The following is a 24446-nucleotide window of genomic DNA, read 5'->3' on the forward strand; positions in this document are numbered from 1 at the left end:
CAAAATGCAGTACTGTGGCCAGCTGAACAATACAAATGAGGTGCATAAAATCACTGTTAGTTGCTTACTGCAGTGATTGGCAGAAGAATAATCCAATCAACTCCATTCTGGTTGGAAATCAAATAAAAACTGCTTGTGCTGGAAATTCAAAATAAAACCAGAGAATGTCGGAAACACTCAGCAGGCCAGGCAGCATCTTGAGTGAGGAAGGGAAATGTTAATTAAAAACTGCAGATTCTGGATATCTAAAACAAACAAAATGCTGGAAGTACTCAGCAGGTCAGGTCGCATCTGTGGGGAGAGGACTGGAGTCGTTGTTTCAGGCTGGAGACCTTTTCAGAACTGAAAAAGAGATAAAAGAAACTTGTAAAGCTGCGGGGAGAAGGGGTGTCTCTGATGGGGTAAAACTGGGGTGATCATGGGGATCTGCTGTAAACTAGGTTACCTGGTCAATGGGAGCAGTTTTGAGAGTGAGAACGTAGACAAGGAGTTGTAAAATGTAGAGCAAGCAAGTCATGCCTGGCAGGTTAGGCTGGGCATCTCCTCCACTTCCCAGGGTTGGGGGGAAGATGGAAAACAAAATAAACCAGCTGAGCCGATATCACAGATGGACCACTGGTATAGACAGAGAAATCAAGTTACTTGAAGTTGAAAGATCAATATTGAGTCTAGAAGGCTGCAAAGTGCCTGGATGACTGCTGTTCCTCAAGCTTGTGTTGGACCTCATTGTAACAGTACAGGAGGTCACGGTGATAGATCAGAGTGGGATGGAAAATTTAAAATGTGTGTTTTCCTGCTTTTTATTTCCTCTCTGGGAGTGGAGGACATCCCAGCCTGACCTGCCAGACCAGTCTTGCTTCTCTGCATTTTGCAACACTTGCATTCTTTTGTTTACATTCTCACTAACTACTCCCATTCACTCGGCGACCTGATAACCTGGTTTACAGTTTATCCCGATGGTCACTCCGGTTTTACCCTGTCAGAGACCACCTCCTTCTCCCACCCTCCCTGTAGCTCAACAAGCTTTGTTTCTCTCCTTCCCAATTCTGAGGCAGGGTCTTTCACCTGAAGTGTTAACTGTTTCTCTTCCCACAGACTAGGTCTGACCTGAGTATTTCCAGCTTTTTCTATTATTAGAGTAAAACGTTAACTGTTTCTCTTTCTCCAGATGCTAAGTGTTTCTGTTTGTATTCCATTCTGGTTGGGACTTGAGATGCTGATATTTGCAGGATGCATTTTATCCAAATCCTACCAGAATTTGCTTTCTCTAATTGTACGGTTAGTTTGTCATCAGATTGAGGCCCCACTCTATCCTTCATCCTACCCATTTCAACATGGATTTGATTTCCACCCTAAATCCCCAAAATTTTCTTTCACTAAATGTCTTTTTACAAATCCATTTACTTAGTGGGGGTGGGGGTGTTTTGGTTGATCATTGCATTTGGCATTGAACTTAAATCTGCTGTTCTATTTATCTTTCATAAAGATCCTCCAAAGTCTTGGCTGCTCTACTCAGTTAGCACCTCCAACTGGGCAAAAATGTATCCAATTCCAATTTAAGTATTAATTGTATTTTGCCTGAAATTTCCAATTTGAGCATTGAACCATTAGATCTTTGTCTTGTAACAATTTGTAAAGCAACAAGTTTTGACATACACTAAGTTGACATTAGGAAATATAGTGACAGGAATATGACTTGTTATGGGTCATCAGTGCATCATCCATACCTATGGCCTTGATTTGTGGCATCGTTGAGGTTTATTAATCTGCAAAATTGAGTAAGCATTAACTTTGCATTGGAGAAATGTCACGAAGAAAAAAATTATTGACTGATCATCTTTATGACAGGGAGATATTTGTGAAAGCTCATTAAGCAAAAAGTTAGGTTTTAGTGGAAGTGTTGGAGATTTAAACGGATTGTTAGGCAACCCACTAATGGAGTGAGGGTACAGAAGGGGTCAGATTGCGAGGAGTATGGGATTGATTATGGAACAAGTCTGGAGGAACAATCCTATCAAGTGATCTAATCATGTTGATGGTGGGAGGATTGGGTGGGGGAGGAGGATGTGGAGCAGTTATAGGTAGAATTTTGGATGAGCTGAAGGCTGATAGAATGAACAAATGGTTGGATGTGGAAGTGGTGGGTGAGGACTTGAATGAAAGGTGGAGTGGACACAGTGCATGCATTGTCTGAAATTAAGTGGGACACGGGCTGCAAAGGTTCTGATTGAGAACCTGATATGAAATTTATTTACTCTTGCAGAAGTCTTCAGTGGGCTTGTATTGGGAGGCCTTTTTATAAGATAAGATACCTTTATTAGCCACATGTACATTGAAACACACAGTGAAATACATCTTATGCATAGAGTGTTCTGGTGGCAGCCTACAAGTGTCGCCACACTTATAGCATGCCCACAGCTCCTGACCCGTACGTCTTTGGAATGTGGGAGGAAACTGGAGCACCAGAGGAAACCCACGCAGACATGGGGAGAACGTACAAACTCCTTACAGACAGCAGCCGGAATTGAACCCAGGTCACTGGTGCTGTAATAGTGTTATGCTAACTGCTACACTACTGTGCCTGCCCCTTCTGCTTCTCAATTGCAGGTGCAAGAGAGATTTTATGTGGCTGGATGTATCTGGTTGCTCCCAAGGGGTGGCAGCCAGGACGGGCTGTCTTGGAAGGAGTTTATTAGTTGTTGTGCACTTGTATTTAATTTCTCCCAGAGCTATTGGGTGGCACAGTGGTGCAGCTAGTATACTGCTGCCTCACAGCTCCACCGACCTGGGGTCAATCCTGACCGCCCGTGCTGTCTGTGGACTTTGTTCATTTTTCTTATGACCACTTGGGTTTCCTTTGGGTGCTCTGGTTTCTTTCCACATCCCTGAGTCTTGCCAGTTGGTAGGTTAACTGGTCACTGCAAATTATAGATGATTGGTAGAATCTGGAGGGAGTTGATGGGTATTTGGGGTGGATGGGTAAGAGCAAATTAATGGGGGAATGGGATTTCTGTGAGCTGGCATGGATTCAATAGGCTGAATGGCTCCTATGTCATCAGGAAATATGGAAATATTAAAGGCTTTTTGGAGTGATCGAGTTGTGGGAGAAGATCATCAGCCTGTTCACAGCCAGCACTGCAGAAATGTTCAGCCTATTCACTTGTGCCACCCCGTCACACTCTCCTATTGTGGGCAGTGTTTCAGTGTTTAGCTGTATGCTGCATGTGCAGATTCTTTCCCCCAGAGTTGCATGTTTGTATTGTCTGTCTGTTCTGCTGATGAATTCATGGGAGGTTTTAGATAAAATGCACTCACTGGTGGATGATAAACAAGTCAAACAAGGAAGAATCAAGACCTCTTTGTGGGACTGTTTATCCCCCTGCATTCTTCAGCAAGGGTTCACAGTCCCTCAGTATGTCTAGAATGTACAGTTTGTTCATGAGCTTGTGTTTGATGCCAGTGATTTATAGCAAGGAAGAGAAAACGTTCTGATTTAGGAAGGTGTAGATTTCTGAGGTGATATTTGCTTCCTGTGCCAATCCTGGCTACTTGAATTAATATCCTGTGTTAAACTTTCATATTTTGTTCCCATTTGCTTCATACTAAGTTAGTACAAATCCGGTCAGAATTTGAGAAGTTTGAGTTAGTGAAATTGTGAAATATGAAGTGTGTGATAACTAGCACAGATGCACTTAAGGGGAAATTGGTTAAATATTGCAAGGGAAAGAGGGTGTTGTTGAAGGAGGTTTGTGTGGCGTATAAACATTGGTATGGATCAGCAGGGCTGAATGGCCTGATTCTATGCCAGGAATTCTATTCATCACTTCCCATTGGGAGGGCTAATGAGAGGCCATGAATGAGGAAAGGAAGGCTGAAAATGAAGTTAATCTTGTGTGGAGCTGCACTGAAGGGATTAAGGAGGTGGGTGTATAAATGCAGGGATGTTGCAGTTTAAGAAAAGCCTTGTCTTTCCTGTCATCTTCCTCTGCTACATTGGTGTTGCTTTGGTTTATGGAAGACTTCAGTTAGCACTCCAAGAATTGCAGGTGTCGCTACTACTGAATCTGTCTGTAAAATGGAGATTGTGATTCTGAGAGTTTTCTGCTGGATATCCCAAGATTTTGTAGTAAAATGTTTCAATATATTGGACAATGTGTTCAGTTGCTTTCGAAACAGGCCATATAGCCTTCGAGCCTGCTCCACCACTCAATCTGATGAAGTTTGATCTGCCATCTCACTAATCCCTCTATCCCCTGTGCCCATTCGAATCAGAAATTTATCTGTCTCCTTAAATGTATTCATGACTTGGCATCTTTTGATCTTTGAAAATCTAAGTAGCTAGCTCCTGCTTATCACATTCTTTCTGTAATGTGGACAATACTGATGATGTTGCTGTTTGGTGCCAGTCCCTAGTTGCATTGAGGCTTGCAGGGTGCTCTCTTTAAACTGACGATGACTAGTTTATATCTGACATGCTATTCCTACCTCTGAATTCTGATGGAATTAAAAACAGCAAATGCTGAAAGTACTCAGCTGTTCAGTGCTGATGAAAGGACAGGGCCCTGAATGTTGACTGTTGCCCCTGCAGATGCTGCTAGACCTGCTGAGTGTTTCCAGCATCTCCTGTATTTCAGACTTCTAGCAACTGCTTTGGAGTTGCCAGAGATTGGCAGTTCCTCTTATCCAAAGGATGGAGGTAAACTAGTTGGATTGTGTCTCTGGAGGGAACAGTGTTACAGCAGCATTAATTGACAAACTAATTACTTCACAGACTTGCCTCTTGCCATTATCCAGTAGTTGGCTTGCAAAAATCCTTTGCTCTCTTTCCAACTATTAGGCTAGGGAAAGTGGCTAGACAAGTGAAAATCAAAATAAAAACTGCTGGGAATCTAAAATAAGAAAAATTACTGGAAATATGCAGTAGGTCAGGGAGCCTCTGTGGGAAGAGAAACTGTGCCAGTGCTTCAGGATGAAGACCCTTCAGAACTGGGAAGGAGACAAAAGATGCTGCTTAAGCTGTAGTGGAGGGGGGAATGACTCCGATAGGGTAAAAATGGTGTGAGCAGGAAGAGAAGCTGTAAAACAGGGTTAATCTGGTCAATGGGTGAATGGAAGCAGTTAGAGAGTGAGAACATAGACAAAAAACAAAAGAATGTAGGAGTTGCAAAATGCAGAGCTGGAGAATGTGCCTGGCAGGTCAGGCTAGGCATCTCCTCTGTTCCCAGAGGAAATAAAATAAAAAAAAAGGGGGAAAAAATTCAAACAAGCTGAGCCAATGTCACAGGTGGCAAGACACTTGGTCACAAACCAATTTTCAAACAATGTGGCCGGAACCATTTGGCATTCTGGTGCTATTGAATATGACGGTGTCACTTGGACAGATTCACAGTGCCAGGAATCTGGGGTTACAGAACCACTCCACAAGAACCCGGGAATTTTTAGAGGCAGGGACGGTCCTCATGGGACTACATTAGCCCACCCTTTCTCAGTTGAATTGGTTATTGTATACACGCCAACTAGTGCACAACAGTTCAATTGTTTTGATGCATCCGTCAGATGCTTTGTTTGGCACATTCCATATATAACCAAACCGAGTTCTTTTTAAAATAAAGCATTTTCCAGTGCTGTTCCTTTTTATTTTCTTTTAAATAAAAAGCTTACTAATCCAAAGAGGAGTTATTTCACTGTCTTGTTCCATTGTGATTTCATTTTCTATTTTAGTCCTCCTGACAGCACAAGAATACCTTTGAAGAGGATCTAATGGTTTTAGTGAATAATCACATTGGGGATTTAATGGTCTAAGCTGTTGTGACTGCTGGACTGGGTGAGTGCAACAGTAAACAAGCAGTTCTGTTGGGTTTTAAAGCACTTCATGGCAATTTGTAAGCACTTGTTGAAGAATGTTTTATTCGAGTGTTTTCAAAAATATTTCAATAGACTATGCATTGTCTTATTGGTCAGTTCCCTGATGTTTCGCAAGTTATTGACCACATTTGACCAGCTTTATACATGTGAAAAATGTTTTTTAATCTTCTCTGGTTGTTTCTGTTCTGAGGAACACCATTCGGTTCTCAGGCTGAAGTATCCCATGTATTTCCCTGAACGCCATTGGCTCACTTGCATGCTTGCAATTCCTTCTGTTTGTTGACACTCTGTTATGCCTTCAGTGTCCATTAGCCCTGAGAGAGCCTGGCTAGTGAGTGTTATTAGGCTATTAAACGAAAGCAAATTAGCAGCATGGATATCTGAGCCTAACCTAATGTCCTTGGCCCGTTTATATACATCTGGGAGGAATCATCGGTTACCAATCGGGCAAGAACCAAAGCCCCTCTCCCTCTCTAGCAGGGTGCTGAGGTCAATTTCGATGTTTCATTGCTGTCACCTGGCCCCCCCCCCCCCCCCTTTCACTGAGGTCAGCCAGGTATGTGGCTGTTTGTAGGGACGTGCAGAGTCTAAGTTAAGCCGACTAGATCTTGCAGAAGTATCATGCGTCTTGCATCACGGGCAGCAAGCTTGTTGACTATCCTCTTTGCGAGGGAGTTGGCTCCAGCGTGATTATTCTGTGCCTTTATGGAACAAGACAGAAGGAAGCCATTTGCCCAGTTGAGCCTGTCCGTCCCTTGCTACTTTGTTTTTTTAGGCCGTCTCATTTCGTCTGTTTTGTCAATAAGCATTCTGATTGTTGGCTGATTGGTTTGTGCTATTTCTGTTGCTCAGTACAAATAAAACATTTGCTGGAATCAACAGCATTATGTTCCTTTGTACAGCTGACAGTCTCTTGCACATTGAGATCCCGGGTCTGCTGATACTTGCTGGCTTTGTACTCTGACCTGTATGATAGTTTGAGAACACATTTTAGATTCAACTGCAAAGCTTAAGTAAAATGTTAATGATGGAATGATTTCAATTTTGCTTAATCAGATGTTCATGGGAAACCAAGCCTTGATCATTAATTATTCCTTTTAAAAATCTCACGAGGTTCATTGAAGTTTAGTGATTACTTTCAAGTATCACACATTCTAGGAGGGATTCATAACTTAACCTCCAGGATTAGAAATGGCTCTGTTACGTGGGATTTTTGAAAGAAATGTTTTTGGTTTTAAAGGGGAAAAACTTGCATGTAGGTAGAGCCTTTTAGACTTCAGATGGTCAGCTATGTACTTTTGATATGATCTCTGTGATAGGTACGGCCATCATTTCAAATGGGAGCTCCCACAGCCTGAAATATGGCAATGAATCTGAATTCTTTTGGTTATGTTGGTGAGGGAAAATCATTGGCTGTGGCATCAGGGAGAACTTCCGTTATATTCTTCAAACTAGTGCCATGGCATCTTAGACATTCTCTTGAGGGAACAGTTGGCACCTTGATGTCTTATTTGAAGGAGAAGACATTGATATTTCAGTGCTTGGTCAGCCTAGATTTTAGTGTTTTAGAGTCAGCATGGGATTGAACCCTGGCGACTGGACCTGAGCCTGATTTGTTCCCCACTAACCTTGGTACTGAGTCATGATTTACCTGTGAGCATATAGGAGTCCTGGCTAAAGTCGTGATTTGAAATGCTTCCTCAGTTTGTGTGGTTGTGTTCCAGCTGCTTCACAACTCTAATTTACTTGGATTTTGCTGGTTCTCGTACTGCCTATTCCCCACTCGTTCCAGTGGCAAAACCTGACTGATATTACCTCAGAAAAGAAAATGGGAAATCTTTGATTGGCATTAAGCTGAGTTTGGTGTCAGTCTTGTAAAGATGAATTGCAGACGCACAGCTTGGGAGGCTGATGCTCAGAACACAATGCTGGGGAAATAGGCAGCACTGTAAATATTTCAGTGCAGATGGCCTGGCTGGTGAGAGTGAGTGAATGGGCTTCTTTGTGGGTGAACCAAGCACTCCTTAAGTTCTCTCAATGACTCATTCAAACTGAACCTGTGTCTTTTGCGATGTGTTTATTTTGTGTAACATTACTGCAAATAAAATCTTTTAAGCTTGTTTTTAATGTTGGTATTGATGGATCACCCTGGTTTTATTTATTTTCTACAGGTTTTTTGGTGAAGAATGTAATTGACAAAGTATTTGTGTGTTCAAGGAAATGGGTGTTCTCTGCAATCGGATTTCCTTCATTGAATTACTCAAAATGACAACAAAGTTTAGCTTAGTCTGAAACGTTTTACAAAGTGATACTCAATGGTGCTTGTAAGTGCAATGTGCTGTCTTTCTACTTTAGATGTTGTTATTTTGACACTGGCTTGTGTTCTGTGAGGTGAGAAATAAATGTAGACCTTTTAAATGAAAGAAAAAGCTCTCTTTTTCCACTTAAGTCCCTTGAAACTGTCAGTGAGTTATTGTAAAGGGAGTTTTCCATGTTTTTGGCTGTAGAGGTCTGCCCTCTAGTGCAGCCTGCTGATGTGTGTGGGGCAGCTAGCTTTTCTTCTAATACAGCAAAGTGTGCAGAACAGTTGGAGAGAGAATAATGCACATAGCAGGGAAAGGTGAGCAAGGGTCTGAAATAATAGTTGTGCAGGGTTGATCAGAATCAGATTTATTATCACTGACTTGTATGATGTAAAATTTGTTTTTTTTGCGAGAGGAGTACAGTGCAAAATTATTATAAATTACAGGTGGTATTAACGAAAGACATTTACAAAGCTGAGACACTGCAGATGCTGGAATATGGAGCAGAAAACAAACTGTTGGAGGAACTCAGTGGATCGAGCAGCATGTGTGGGCTGGGGAAGGAATTGTCGATGTTTCAGGTAGAGACCCTGCATCAGAACTGAGAGTGGAGATAGCCAGTATAAAGAGGAGGGGGTGAGATGGGTTGGAATCAGGTGAGGCGGGGGATGATGGGTGGATGGATTTGGGAGGGAGGGAGTTTAGAGAGAGAGGCTGGTGGGTGATGGTGGAAATAGATGAGGAAAAACAAACTATGGGCAGATGGAGCCAGGAGCAGAGAGGGAAGGTGGTGACAGGCTGGAAGATGGGTGGAACCAGATAAGGGAGTGATGATGAGCAGATGGGGGAAGAGATGAGGAAGGTAGGCCAAGGGAGAAGAAACCCAGATGGGAAGGTGTGTGGGTCATGGGCAGGTGGAACCAGGTGGGGCTTGTATTCCTTTGAATTACGAAGGTTAATTAATGAATTAACTGGTGTTTTTAAGAGATTGGGGGTTTAGATCTAAGGAGTGTTGTCTAAAAAAGAAAATTGGAGCCAGACCTCTTGTAAGATTTTGGCTCTTGGTACAGGTACCCAGACGAGGCTGCAGGACAATGTGATTTAATGATTTGTAGTGAAATGATGTGTTGTATAATTGCAAAAGGCAGACACAATGAGCATACAACCCAGAAGGGAATTTGGCTTCCTTGGTGATGCCACAAAGTAGCAGTTGAATGGTTCAGTTCCAGTGGCAGGGAGCAGTACAGACGTTGTTCTTCAACTGACCAAGGCATTGGCCAAGGCTAACTTTAATTCCCCACCTCTGAGTTGGATGCCCACTCTTCTCCTCCCTTGTACACAAACCTAATACCCCATTCCAAGTGTCCATCAATATTCGAACAACCTTTACCCCCTTTGTGAACCAGTCACCAACAGGCAGGTACCCAATGGGTCATGTTCTTTCCCTTGTCTCCATTCTTGCACGTGGTTTCTCACCATGTCTTGTTTGGAAGATTCCCCCACAAACAGCCTTTCTTACCTCCTCACCTGCCTGAATGTACCAGAACCAAGCTTCATTTCATTTATCCACATCATTGTTCATCTATCTTCACGGGGAAGTATTCTACCTTGTACACCCGAAACCAGCTGGTCTCTCCCACCTTCAGCTGGAACCGTCTTTTAAAGCTCTTTTAAGTTAAAAATACTTGCTTTGATATCACCCCTTTCCTTTACATAGCCTTCTTTTCACAAGCTGTCCAACTCCCACCACTCTGAAGTAAAAACAAAATGCTGAAAACATTCAGCAGGTCAAGCAGATCTGTGTAAAGAGAAACAGTTAAAGTTTTGGGTTGGAGACCATCTGTTCTGTCAAGGGTCTTCCTCGTGAAGTGTTACTCTTTTCCCCTCTCCACAAATGGTGCCTGACCTGCTGAGTGTTTCCAGCATTCTGATTTCAAGGCCAGGGAGGGCCTGTCAGAGCACATCTAGACTATGGTGTGTTCTAGTCACTGCACTACAAGAAGCAAGTGGTGGGGCTAGAGAGGGTGCAGGGGCTGTTCTTGAGGAAGTTGCTAGGCTGGCGAATTAGTTAAGAGGAGATGTTGACTAGGTTGGGGCTGTTTGCTTTGGAACAGAAGGCTGAGGGAAAGTTAGTGGCAAATTGTTCTGGGCAAGGTCAAAACAGGAAAGACCTGTTTCCTTTGTCAGAGAGGTCAAAAACTAGGGCACGTAGTAATTGGTGTAAGGGATTTGAGGGGATTTGTAAATCTTTGCCCCAAATGTGGTAAGAGTTTGGAAGCCGTTGCATGAAAGGCTTGGGGGAAGCAGAAGCCCCCAACATATTTAAGTATCTGGTTGAGCAGCTGAAGAGTAGTAACCTGCTGAAGTTTCACACCTAATGGTTGGGCTGTGGGAAAAGCAAAAATCTGAAGCAGCCTCTGTCTTATCAGATGGATGGACAAGATCGCCTATACTATCAGAAGTTCAGCCCCAGTACCCTGACCAATATTTGTCCCTCAACCAATATCAGCTTTAAAAGGGGATTCTGATGTTCCTAAGACCATTGCCTTTCACAAATTCCTTGAGAATTGCTGGCTGTGAAAACGCCTGGTGAATTGACTCCTGTTGCCTCACAGCAGCCAGCAGTGAGTAACTGCATGCAGCCTTGACAGTCAGAGTACTACAGCACAAAAACAGGCCCTTCGGCCCATCCAGTCCATGTCACCTGATCTGCCTGGTTCCATCCATCTGCACCCGGACCATATCCATCCAAACCCTTCCCATCCATGTACCTATCCACACTTCCCTTAAAGGTCACAATTGAACCCACATCCACCACTTCTGCTGGTAGCTCATTCCACACTCACACCACCCTCTGAGTGAAGAAGTTCCCCCTCAGATTCCCCTTAAATATTTCACCTTTCAACCTAAACCTATGAACTCTAGTTCTAGTCTCTCACAACCTGAGGGGAAAAGGCCTGCATGCATTCAGCCAATCTATAGCCTTCATAATTTTGTATATCTCTATAAGATATCCCCTCATTCTCCTGCACTCCAGGGAATGAAGTCCTAACAGTTGAAATGTTGCTTTCTCTATAACTCAGGTCCTCAAGTCGTGGCAACATCCTTGTAAATTTTCTCTGCACTCTTAAAAGCTTAGTGATATCTTTCCTGTAGGTAGGTGACTGGAACTGCACACTCTAAACTGCACCCTCACTAAAATATTGTACAACGTCAACATAACATCCTAACTCCTGCACTCGATGCCCCGATTTATGAAGGCCAAAGTGCCAAAAGCTCTCTTTATGACCCTATCTACCTGTGACGCTGCTTTCAAGGAACTATGGATCTGTATTCCCAGGTCCCTTTGTTCTACCGCACACCTCAGAGCCCTACCATTCACTGTGCAAGTCTTACCCTAGTTTGTCCTCCCAAAGTGCGACACCTCACACTTGTCTGCATTAAATTCTATCGGCCATTTTTCAGCCCATTTACTTAGCTGGTCAAGGTCACACTGCAAGCTTTGATAGCCTTCCTCGCTGTCCAGTACACCCCCAATCTTTGTGTCATCTGCAAATTTGCTGATTCAGTTTACCACATGATCTGAATGATTCATATAGATAGATGAACGACAACAGACCCGGCACCGATCCCTGCGGCACACCACTAGTCACAGGCCTCCAGTCAGAGAGAACCATCTACTACCACTCTGTCTTCTCCTGCTAAGCCAATGTTGAATCCAATTGACCAATTTACAGTGTCCTTGATAGCCCAAGAACATATCTAAATGGTGTTCAAGTGATTCATTATATGCAGAATACTGGGCTATGTTTGAGGCATGTGACAATGAGCTATATAAATGCAAGCTCTTATTGCTGATAGGCTGTATGAGATGGTATCTTTCATGTGACTGCTCCAGGCTGCATGAGTTTGTGTGGTCACATTGTTGGGCTTTCTGCAGTGTTTGCATGCTGGACTTGCAGGAACATGGTGTATGTTTGATAGAATTGTACTGTTTGAAGATCAGTAGACAAGGTTTCGGATGACTCACTAGCATGCCTTCCACTGGTGTATTTATAGGAGAAATTAGCTTCACAGTAAAATGGTCACAGTGAGCAGCTCAAGCTATTAATTGGTGCTGTTGGTTTACTGACAGAGGCAACCACTGTTCTATTCAAATCGGCTTGGAATTCTTGGGAAAGGATAGTGAAAGCCTGGTGCCTTCATTCTGAAAAAAGGCGTAAGTTGAGTGGGTCTTGAACAGTAAATTTAATCTAATGTGTTATGCTTTAGGAACTCTAGATACATCATTCTCGGTAGCAGACTTAAATAGATTATGTGATAGTTAAAATAGTATGCACGATTAACCAATCAGTGAGTGATGGTTCCTGTGGAAGTCATCATTTAATCTTCAAACTTTTACTGGTGGTTTAACCTCTTGTTTGTGTTGGGATGGGGGTGGGAGGAGTGATGGTGGGTTGTATATTGGTGGTTCTTGTAGTTTTCACATACGTTAATAATCTTCTCAGTTATGGTTGCATTAACTATATTTAATTGAGAAGATTGAAGGTAGACTTTAAGGCATGTGGGATCCAAGATGAACTGGCTAATAGCATACAAAACTGGCTTGGTGATGGGAGGCAGGGACTGGTGGTAGAAGGATGTTATTCTGACTAAGTCTGTGACCAGTGGTGTACCACAGGGATCAGTGCTGGGATCTATGTTTGTGATTATATACTATGACTTGAGTGTGTATGTAGGAGGTATGATTAGTAAGTTTGCAGTGTTGTGGATAATGAGGAAAGTTGTCCAAGGCTACAGAAGTATATGGAGCAGATGGAACATTGGCAGATGGAATTTAATCACAATCAATGCGCAGTGATCCATATTGGGAAGTCACCTTTGGGTAGGACATGTACAGTAAATGGTAGGAAACGTTGATGAACAGATGTGCATTGCGGTTCAAGTCCATAGTTCCCTGAAAGTGGTAACGCGGTGGTGGTGAAGGCATATGACATGCTTGCTTTCATAGATTGGGACATAGAATTTAGCAGGTGGGATGTGACACGACAACTTTACAAAACACTGGTTAGATAGCACTTGGAGTATAATGTGTCGTTCTGGTAGCCACACTATAGGAAAGATGTGGTTGAGCTGGAGAGGGTGCAGAGGGGGTTCGCTAAGGTGTTGCCTGGATTGGAGGATTTTAGTTATGGTGAGAGAGTTGGAGAGGTGGGGCTAGTTTTCCCTGGAGCAAAGGAGGCAGAGGGGTGACCTAATGATAACTGCTGCTCTGCCTTGGTCTCGGGTTTCACCTGGTTATCGTTGTGAAGAACCCTAGGAATATTTTGTCACGTGAAAAGGTGCTATATCAATGCAAAAGGCATACAGTAATCATTATGGTCAGTCCTAATTAGTATTTTGATCAGAGCATATGGCTTCAGCTCAATCAAGCTACACTCTAGTGATACTGATCAAACTAATAAATATTATTTATCATTAATAATACTCATGAAGTTGTTTATCTACCTCTGAAGCGGCAGTGCTTCAATCAGTGTTGCCAGCATGTAGCTTGATTGAACTGAAATCATCTGCTCTGATCAAACTACCAGTTAAGACTGACCATAGTGGTGCCCGTGTACTCATTGTACCTGCGGTGGAAAGTTCCTCTGTGCCAAGCACAGAACAAAAAGTATGTAGGTACTTGGAGAACTGCAGGGCTCTTCTGCATCTACCTATCACAATTTGAGTGGCCGTTGTCGATCGGCCCGGATATTTTCTCCGCCCCCCTCGTGAGAAGCTACCCTACTTGTGCTTGGGGTCTATTACTGATCGTCTCTACAAGCTGGGAACCTTACATTATGGGCAGAATCTCTAATAACTATGTCGGAGTACAGGAAGGAGATAGAGAGCTTAGTGATGTGGTGTCATGACAACAACCTATCCCTCAATGTCAGCAAAACAAAAAAGCTGGTCATTGACTTCAGGAAGGGGGGGTGGGGAGGCAGTGCAAACGCTCCTGTTTACATCAATGGTGCTGAGGTTGAGAGCTTCAAGTTCCTAGGAGTGAACGTCACCAATAGCCTGTCCTGGTCCAACCACATAGACGCCACGGCCAAGAAAGCTCACCGGCGCCTCTACTTCCTCAGGAGGCTAAAGAAATTTGGCATGTCCCCTTTGACCCTCACCAATTTTTATTGATGTGCCATAGAAAGCATCCTATCTGGTATGGCATCTGTCCTGCAAGAAACTGCAGAGAGTTGTGGTCACGGCTTAGAGATGGCAGAGGAACTAAATGAGTATTTTGCATCAGTCTTCACTGTGGAAGACATCAGCAGTATGCCTGATAGTCAGGGGTCTCGGGATAGAATTGAGTACAGTCAAGATTACTAGAGAGAAGGTGCTCGGGAAGCTAAATGGACTAAGGACGTAAGTCTCCCGGACTGGATGAAGTGCACCCTCGGGTTTTGAAGGAGGTGGCTTTAGAGATTGTGGAAGCATTGGAGATGATTTTCCAGGAATCAATAGACTCTGACATGGTTCCAGAGGACTGGAAGGTTGCAAATGTGGTTCCGCTGTTTAAGAAAGGAGGGAGGCAGCAAAAGGAAAATTACAGGCCTATAGGTTGGGGGTGTTGTGGATAGTTTGGAGGGCTGTCAGAGGTTACAGAGGGGCATAGGTAGGATGCAGAGTTGGGCTGAGGAGTGGCAGATGCAGTTCAACCCAGATAAGTGTGAAGTGGTTCATTTTGGTAGGTCAAATATGTTGGCGGAATATAGTATTAATGGTAGGACTCTTGGCGGTGTGGAGGATCAGAGGGATCTTGGGGTCCGAGTCCATAGGATGCTCAAAGCGGCTGCGCAGGTTGACTCTGTGGTTAGGAAGGCATATGGTGTATTGTCCTTCATCAGTCAGGGAATTGAATTTAGGAGCCGCGAGGTATTGTTGCAGCTATATAGGTCCGTGGTCAGACCCCACTTGGAGTATTGTGCTCAGTTCTGGTTGCCTCACTACAGAAAAGATGTGGAAGCCATAGAGAGGGTACAGAGGAGATTTACAAGGATGCTGCCTGGAATGTAGAGTATGCCTTATGAAAGCAGGTTGAGGGACCTCGGCCTTTTCTCCTTGGTGAGATGGAGGATGAGGGGTGACCTGATAGAGGTGTATAAGATGATGAGAGGTATTGATTGGGTAGATAGTCAGAGGCTTTTCCCCAGGGCTGAAATGGTGGCCACAGGAGGACATAGGTTTAAGGTGCTGGGGAGTAGATATAGAGATGTCAGGGGTAAGTTCTTTACTCAGAGTGGTGAGTGCGTGGAATGGGCTGCCGGAAATGGTGGTGGAGGCTGATACGATAGGGTCTTTCAAGAGACTGTTAGATAGGTACATGGAGCTCAATAAAATAGAGGGCTATGAGTAAGCCTAGTAATTTCTAGGGTAGGGACATGTTCAGCACAGCTTTGTGGGCTGAAGGGCCTGAATTGTACTGTAGTTTTTCTGTTTTGTTTCTATTAGTCTGACATCAGTGGTTGGTAAGTTATTGGAGTCGATCCTCAAGGACGAGGTTATGGAATACCTAGAGGTGCAGGACAAGATTGGTCCAAACCAGCACGGTTTCATGAAGGGAAGATCCTGCCTGACCAACTTATTGGAGTTTTTTGATGCAGTCTCAAGTAGAATGGACAAGGGAGAGGCTGTGGATGTTGTGTATTTAGATTTTCAAAAGGCCTTCAAGGTGCCACACAAGAGGCTGCTTAAGATGAGAGCCCATGGAATTACAGGAAAAATTACAGGAATGGCTGGAGCATTGGCTGATAGGCAGAAAGCAAAAGATGGAAATAAAGGGATCGTGTTCTGGTTGGCTGCCGGTTACTAGTGGTGTTCCGCAGGGGTCGGTGTTGGGGCCGCTTCTTTTTACAGTGTATATCGATGATTTGGATTATGAAATAAATGGTTTTGTGGCTAAGTTTGCAGATGACACCAAGATAGGTGGAGGAGCAGGAACTGTTGAAGAAACAGAAAGGTTGCAGAGAGACTTGGACAGTTTAGGAGAATGGGCAAAGAAATGGCAGATGAGATTCAATGTTGAGAAATGTGCAGTTGTATACTTTGGAAGAAGAAATAAACGGGCAGATTATTATCGAGATGAGGAGAAATTTCAAAATTTGGAAGTGCAAAGGGACTTGGGGGTTCTCGTGCAGGATACCCTAAAGGTTAACCACCAGATTGGATCAGCAGTAAGGAAAGTGAATGCTATGTTGGCATTCATTTCAAGAGGACTAACGTATAAAAGTAAGGATGTGTTGATGAGACTCTATGGGGCACTGGTGAGACCTCATTTGGAATACTGTGTGCAGTTTTGGGCCCCTTAGGAAGGATGTACTGATGTTGGAGAGGATTCAGAGAAGATTTACGAGGATGATTCCTGGAATGAAAGGGCTTACATACGATGAGCATTTGTCAGCTCTTGGACTGTATTCATTGGAATACAGAAGAATGAGAGGGGACCTCATAGAAACATTTCAAATGTTGAAAGGACTGGACAGAGTAGATGTGGCTAAGTTGTTTCCCTTGATGGGTGAGTCCAGGACAAGAGGGCACAGTCTTAGAATTAGAGGGGACCCATTCAGAACAGAGATGAGGAGAAATTCCTTTGGCTAGAGGATTGTGGATTTATGGAATTCATTGCTACGTACAGCTGTGGAGGCCCGATCATTGGGAGTGTTTGAGGAGGAGATTGATGGGTATCTAATTAGTGAGGGTATCAAGGGATATGGGGAAAAGGCTGGGAATTGGGGCTAGATGGGAGAATAGTTTAGCTCATGGTGAATTGGCGGAACAGACTCGATGGGCCGAATGGCCTACTTCTGCTCCTTTGTCTTGTGATAACAAAAGCCAGCCTCCCCTCCATGGACTCTGTCTACACTCCTTGCTGCCTTGGTAAAAGCAGCCAACATAATCAAAGACCCCACCCAGCCTGGACATTCCCCCACCACCACCCCAAATCAGGCAGAAGATACAAAAGCCTGAAAGCATCTACCACCAGGCTCAAGGACAGCTTCTATCCTGCTGTTATAAGACTATTGAACGGTTCCCTAGTACGATAAAATGGACTCTTGACCTCACAATCTGCCTCGTTATGGCCTTGCATCTTATTGTCTGCCTGCACTGCACTTTCTCTGTAACTGTAACACTTTACTGTGCATCCTGTTGTTATTTTCCCTTGTACTACCTCCATGCACTGTTGTGATGGAATGATCTGTATGGATGGCATGGAGAACAAAGTTTTTCACTGTACCTCGGTACATGTGACGCAACACTTGCAGGCTGTCCCAAGAACACTACGCAAAAGATGCATTTCACTGTATTTCGATGTACATGTGACTAATAAAGATATCTTGTTTTACAACCCCAGGAAACGCTGGGGAAATTCAGAAGCTCGGGGAACAGTGGAGAGAACAGATTTGGCATTTCAGATCAGTGATCTATCGACAGAACATGGACAAGTTAGAAAACAAAGATGTTTTAAATTGCGTAGAAGGGGGAGGGGTGGAGAGAACAAAGGGAACGTCTGTGGTGGGTTGGAGGCCAGGGGAGAAGGAACGATGCAAATGGCAGTGGTGCTGGCTGAGGGAGGGCAATGAAGGCTTGTTGATCACAGCTGCTCTGTCTGAAGGAGATGAATGAGAACAGAAGAGAGGAAAAAATACATCATGCTGAAACAGAGTCGGAAACCACCAAGCAGCAACCGTGGAGGGAGGAAAAACTGAGTTTTCTAACTTCTCTAATGTTTCCTACTTCTGATGAAATGTCAGTGATCTAACTGTTTCTCATTCCACAGATGTTGCCTGACTTGAGTTTTCCAGCATCTTCCTGGTTGTGTTTTGAGTTCAGGAGTTTAGTGTAATGAAATGGTGTATTAGCAGTACCTGATGTAGCCTTTGTGCTAGTCTCTAATACCCAGGAATTCCCCTGAAAGGTGATTTTTGTATGTTTGGAATTGAACTGTTTTGATATTTTGAAGGAAAGTTTGAGGGTGACTCACTGGAATTCCTTTCAGTTTATTTGCAAGTCATTGACCTTTGAAGAAAATTGCCAGTGGAGAACTGTTTGTTCCTCAGGCAGGAGTTTACTGGCAGTCGCGTCAGCAAGTGTATAGGTTGCCTCTTCGTGCTACTAATGCTGGCTTTTACAATAAACTTAATTTTTTCCTCAGACCAGGGTTCAATAGATTTCTGATGTGTTGAAGGATATGGCAGCAGTGCAGAAAAATTGTACTGAGGTAGGAGTTCAGCCATAATTTTAGTCGTACAACAGAGAAAGAGGCCCACTGTGTCTATGCCTATTCGTCAGGTACCTACCTACACTAATCCCATTTTTCATTATTTAGTCCATAGCCATCTCTGCCTTGATGATTCAACTGCTTGTCTAGATGCTTCCTAAATGCTGAGAGTCTTTGCCTCCACCATCTCAGGCAGTTTGTTCCAGATTTCAGCCACCCTCTGGGTGGGAAAAGGTTCCTCCTCCAATCTCCTCTGAACCTCTTGCTCCTTACCCTAAACATGTGGTCTAAACCCAAGACTTCAGGAAAACAGCCAACATAATCATAGGCCCTACCCACCCTGGGCATTCTTTCTTTTCCCCCCTCCCACCAGGCTAAATCTACAAAAGCCTGAAAGCACATACTACCAGGCTCTAGGACAGCTTCTGTCCCACTGTTATAAGACTATGGAATGGTCCCTTAGTATGATAAGATGGACTCTTGACCTCACAATCTTCCTCGTTATGGCCTTGCACCTGATTGCCGGCACGGCACTTTCTCTATAACTGAAACACTTTATTTGCCAGTCCTGATGGAGGGTCTCAGCCCGAAACATCGACTGTTCATTTCCCTCCATAGATGCTGCCTGACCTGCTGAGTTCCTCCAGCATATTTTGTGTGTTGCTCCAGATTTCTAGTATCTGCAGTCTTGTGTCTCCTAAACCTACAACCTTTAGTTTTAAACAACCCTGCTGAAGGGAAAGGTATTTTACTATCTACCCTATTGATGCCCCTCATAATTTTGATTACCTCCAGCAGGTACCCCCTTCAGCCTCTTCTACTCCAAGGAAAACCAACCCAGCCTATCCAGTCTCTCCTCATAACTGAAATACTCCATCCCAGGCAGCATTCTGGTGAATATTCTCTGCATCCTCTCCAATGCACTCGCATTCTTCCTATAGTGTGGTGACCAGAACTGTGCACAGTACTCTAGCTGTGACTTAACCAATGTTTACTGAAGTTGTACCATAAGCTCCCCGTTCTCAGTTCTATACCCCAGCTGATAAAGAGAAGGCAGGTATTCCATATGCTGTCTTCACCTTATCTACCTGTGTTAATGCTTTCAGGGATCCTTGGACTTGTACACCAAGGGCTCTCTGTTCCTCAGTAATTCCCAGAGCCCAACCCATTCATCTGGTGAATGCTAGAGCAGGTTCAAAGGCTGGAATGCTCATTCCAGGTTCTACTGCTGATAATTCTCATTTCTCTCGTCTCAAAAAAAATCACAAGTGGCTTGTGTGACATGCCAAGGTGCTCCTGTGACGTAGGAAATGCAGCAGTCAACTTGCGTAAAGCAAACTTCTGCAAACAGTAATGTGATAATAAACAGATAATCTGTTCTAGTGATGATGGATAAATGTTGACCAGGGCACCAGGGAAAACACCGCCATAGATCTTTTACACCTGCCTGAGGGCAAAGAAGGATCTCACCCAAGCCACAGTACCTCTGACAAGACTCCTGCAACATAGTGCTGCACATCAACCTGGAATTGAAGGTTTTAATATTTTAAACAAAAGCTCTCCATAGCTCTTGTAGACTCAACAAACCCTCTATGCGTTAGAAGATTTTACTCCAATGGCACTACAAGTCAGCAAAGAAAATCGAGCACCCTTATTGTATCTTGACTGTTAATTAGAGACTGGGCTTCTACTTGGCAGTGAAGTGCTTTGGGATGTCCTGAGGTTGTGAAAATACCCAGAGCGGTACAAGTGTAGTCACTGTCGTATTATTGGAAGTGCAGCAGCTAGTTTGCACAGTGCGTACCTATAAATAGCAACGTGATCATAAAATTCAGCAGAGTTATTTCAGGTTTGTACATTTGTTTCCAGAATATCAACATTTTAAGCAAGTTGCACTTGATCTTTATTCTAGCTGTGAGGAGGAGAGAAGCCTTGAGGGCCTTGTATAGTGCAATACTATGAGGTGCCAAATTCTGTCTCAGGAACATAAGACGTAGAAACGTACCATGGCAACATGGTGCTTTCCTAACAATGTTTCCTCTTGCACTTGGAAGCCCTCTGTAGGGCAGAGGGCAGGCCCAGCCTGTTCAAATGTTTCACATAAGACATCCCCTTTACCCCAAGAATTGACCTTGTGAACCCTCCCTGAACTACCTCCAATGCAAGTTTTAGTTTAGAACAGTTTTAGTTTAGGGAGTGTTGTAGAACAGAGGGACTCAGGAGTACAAGTACATAGTTCCCTGGAAGTGGTGTCGCAGGTAGACAGGGTGGTGAAGAAGGCTTTTGGTATGCTGACTTTCAGTCAGGGCATTGAGTACAGAAGTTGGGATGCTATGTTGCAGTTGTATAAGACATTGGTGAGGCTGCATTTGGAATATTGTGCTCAGTTTTGGTCATCCTGCTACAGGAAAGATGCCATTAAGCTGGAAGGGGTGCAGAGGAGATTTATGAGAATGTTGCCCGGACTCGAGGGACTGAATTATAGAGAGAAGTTGTGCAGGTTGGGACTTTATTCATTGGAGCGTAGGAGAATGAGGGATGATCTTTCAGAGATCCATAAAATTATGAGGGGCACAGAGTGAATGTGCACAGTCTTTTTCCCAGGGTTGGGGAATCAAGAACTCGAGGGCATACATTTAAGGTGAGAGGACGGGGGGGGGGGGGGGGGGGGGGGGGGGGGGGTGGTGGTGGAGAGATTTAATAGGAACCTGAGGGACAACTTATTCACCCAGAGAGTGGTCAGTGGTTGAGGCAGGTACACTAACAACATCTAAAATGTATTTTGACAAGTACTGTACATGGATAGGAAAGGTTTAGAGGGATATGTGTCAAACACGGGCAAATGGAACTAGCTTAGATGGGAATCTTGTTTGACATGGACCAGCTGGGCCGAAGGGCCTGCTTCCCGACTCCATGAGCAATTTGTATTTACGTATATAGCACCTTTTTAATGCAGTAATGTCCCAAGATGTTTCACAGGAGTGTTGCCAAACAAAACTTGGCACTGACCCACATGAGATATTGGGAACAGAAAACTTAAGTCAAAAAAATAAGTTTAAGGAGTATCTTAAGAGAGAAGAGTGGAGAAGGTTAGGGTGGTCCCGGATAGCTGCCAGTGGTGGTGCGTTGGAAATCTGGGATGGGGCAGAGGCTGGAAAGGGATGAGTGCAGATATTTTGGATGTTTGTATGCCTGGAGCAGGTGTCGGAGGTTGGGAGGGAAAAGCCATGGAGGGTTTGGAAAGCAAGGAGAAGAATTTTAGAATTGAGGTGTTACTGGACTGGAAGCAGCGATGGGGTGGGGGAGGTGGAGTCACTTGAAAGTACTTGCTGGTTATATCTGACTGTAAGTTCAAATGTAGAATCATTTGAAACGTGGATGGTGGTCTGCAAATAACCAGAGCAGGCATTTGGCTTTTTTTTTTAGAAATGAAAAACTTGTGAACAGACTGTGACACAGGACAGTGGGTGATGGTACAGAGTCTTTCTGATAGAAATGGACTTCTAGTTAATTCCAAAATTTTATGTTTTAGACTTCACAATCTAAGGATTTTCTATAGATCTTTGCTCTGCTTTGTGCAGCTGAGAGGTGCCTCTCTGGAAAGTTGAATTACATAGGTGGAAGCTTAAAAGATTTGAAGTTGGTCTGTTCATAGGGAGCATATTTATATGTCTAGAACCAATGCTGTTCCTGCTCCCTGTAATAATTGTTGTCCAACATGGTGCTCTCTCTTCCACTTGCTGGCACAATATAGGGCAGTGATCAGGTCCGCCTGTTCAACCTTTGTGTTAGTGAAGTGGTTAAATTACTGTTCCATCGGCAAATTTAATTTAACTTCAAGTAATTAATGAATCTGGATTTATTTAGGAGCTTGTCTCAATAACTGAGCACAAAAATGGTTGTTACTAAGAACCTGTCTGGTTCATTATGTCCTTTGGGGAAGAAGATCTGTCATTCTTAGTTTGGCCAGTATGTGACTCCAGACCTACAAATGTCTTGACTCTTAATAGCATCAGGTTGGGGGCAATTGGGGACAGACAATAAAGGCCAACATTGCCAGCAACATTCTCATCTCATGAACGAGTAAAGAAATTCGTTGCAGGGCAGTATGCCAAATTTCCCCCCTCCTCCCCTGCCCCAGTATTGCGGGACTTGCAGTCAGGCAGCAGATTGCCAAGAGTTGCACGAGTTTTGTTTAGCCCTCATTGCATTCGGGTTTAAAATCTAACCACGTAAGAAATCAATTAGATATGAGATCCTGGCCTCAAGACAGACCTGTTCTCCATGGATCCTTGATTTCCCTTCTGAGGAATCACCCCATCCCCTGTCTCTCTCTTCATTATGAACACACAGACACACCTCGGGCGGGCGCTCGCTCAATCTGGCACCATGGGAAAATAACACAAGCCCTTTTCTATCATAGACTCTGATCTCATTCCTTGGGCATCTAAGCCTGATCTTTCCAGCCTGTGATGAAATTATTGGTTGTGTGGTTGGGTGTAAGGTTCGATCTCAGTGCCGTCCCAGTTGGGTGGGTGTGTGTGCGCGCAGATTAACTGATGTACCAGGCAGAGAGTTGATTGGATACTTGACCTTGATGTCTTTCTCTGCTCAATGTGGCAGCATTTTCAGTAGAGGAGTCTATTGCCTCCCCTTTGACCTTCAATTGCCAAGTATCCCTCCTGTAAATTAGAAACTTGGCCAGCCACACACATGCTTGTCTTTAAGAGCCGGTTAAAGGCTGGATATCCAGCAGCGAGTAACCCTCTTCCTGATTCTCCTCCATTCACATGACACATGTCAGGACAATGATGGATTGCACTCTTCTTGTCTTGACAATGCAGCTCCAACCATGCTGAACAAGTTCAGCACCATCCAGGACAAAGCAACCTGGTGGATGGAACCCAGTCTTTCACTGAGGCAGTAATTCCCTCCAACATGCAGTGGCTGCAGTGTGGACCATTTACAAAATGCCGTGCAGTTATTCACCAAGGTTACTTCAACATCTCCCAAGTTATTGCTTCTACCATCAAAAAGGACAAAAGCAGTGGGCAAATGATCTCCAAGTCGCACACCAATCTATGGTGGGAATGTTCCCATTCCCTTCTTGCTGCTGGATTTAAATCATGGAACTTGCTATGTAAAAGCTTCATGAGAGCATTTTTGTCATGTAGCTGGAACAAGTGGAGGAGATGGCCAGCACTGTCTTGGGGAGTTAGGGTTTAGCAGTAATGCTGGATGTGCCAGCAATGCCCATGTTCACCACCTGGGCTTCTGTTCTCTCTCCACCTAGCCCAGTGGTGCCACCAGAAGGAAGATTGAGTGTGCATTCACTTCAAGTCTTGTGTCATTCGATGTGTCCCTCTCTGTGCACTCCTTCTGAAGAGCAGTCACAATTGTACGCAGAGATTTTTAACCCATTGAACAAAACATCAGTGAAATGTTCAAGTGTTTCACCAGATGGATGTTGACCAAAGCACGGTGAGGATTTCCCATCCTTTAACTATGTCACAGGGTTATTGTACACCTGAACCAGACCAAGAGGCAGATGAACCTTCAGTTTAGAAGGTGCCAAGCATTGTGTTCAAGAACCAGAATGTGGAGAATAACCTTCACCTCTGGCTCTGAACAACCTGATCCAGGCATTGGCAACTCTGTGCTTCTGGAGAAGTGACTTCTAAGCAAATATGTTTCAATATTGTGCTGTATGCTGGCATGATTCTCCAAGCTCTTGTTATTGAACTTGGAATATTATATCAAGTCAAAACCAGTAATGATATTGCAGTTTCCTACATTACAGCAATGACAACACTTCAAAAAGGACATCTTTTGCAGTTTGAAACATTAAGTTGTTCCATTTGAAATGAAGTTGCCAAAATACCATACATGTGGAATTTCATAGTTGATCTATGAATTGTACCCTCAGCTGACCACATTGATGTCTCCAAACTGGGATGTAGGGGCAGTTATTCACTAACTTTAACACAACAAAGTGTACAGCATCAAGCAAAGCTAGT

The 24446-nt window shown here is 43.9% G+C and overlaps 2 protein-coding genes across 2 annotated transcripts in view; one reads left to right on the forward strand and one right to left on the reverse strand.

Moving 5' to 3' along the window:
• Positions 1-24446, reverse strand: part of LOC127577454 (fatty acyl-CoA hydrolase precursor, medium chain-like) — a 459511-nt gene that overhangs the window by 246998 nt on the left and 188067 nt on the right. The gene's annotated exons all lie outside the window — the stretch shown is intronic.
• Positions 8097-24446, forward strand: part of LOC127577315 (granule associated Rac and RHOG effector protein 1-like) — a 105012-nt gene continuing 88662 nt past the window's right edge. The window contains exon 1 of the mRNA XM_052028424.1: positions 8097-8189. The gene's annotated coding sequence lies outside the window, so the exon portion shown is untranslated. The remainder of the gene's footprint in view (positions 8190-24446) is intronic.

Source organism: Pristis pectinata, chromosome 13 (genome assembly GCF_009764475.1).
Source record: "Pristis pectinata isolate sPriPec2 chromosome 13, sPriPec2.1.pri, whole genome shotgun sequence".
NCBI lineage: Eukaryota > Metazoa > Chordata > Chondrichthyes > Rhinopristiformes > Pristidae > Pristis > Pristis pectinata.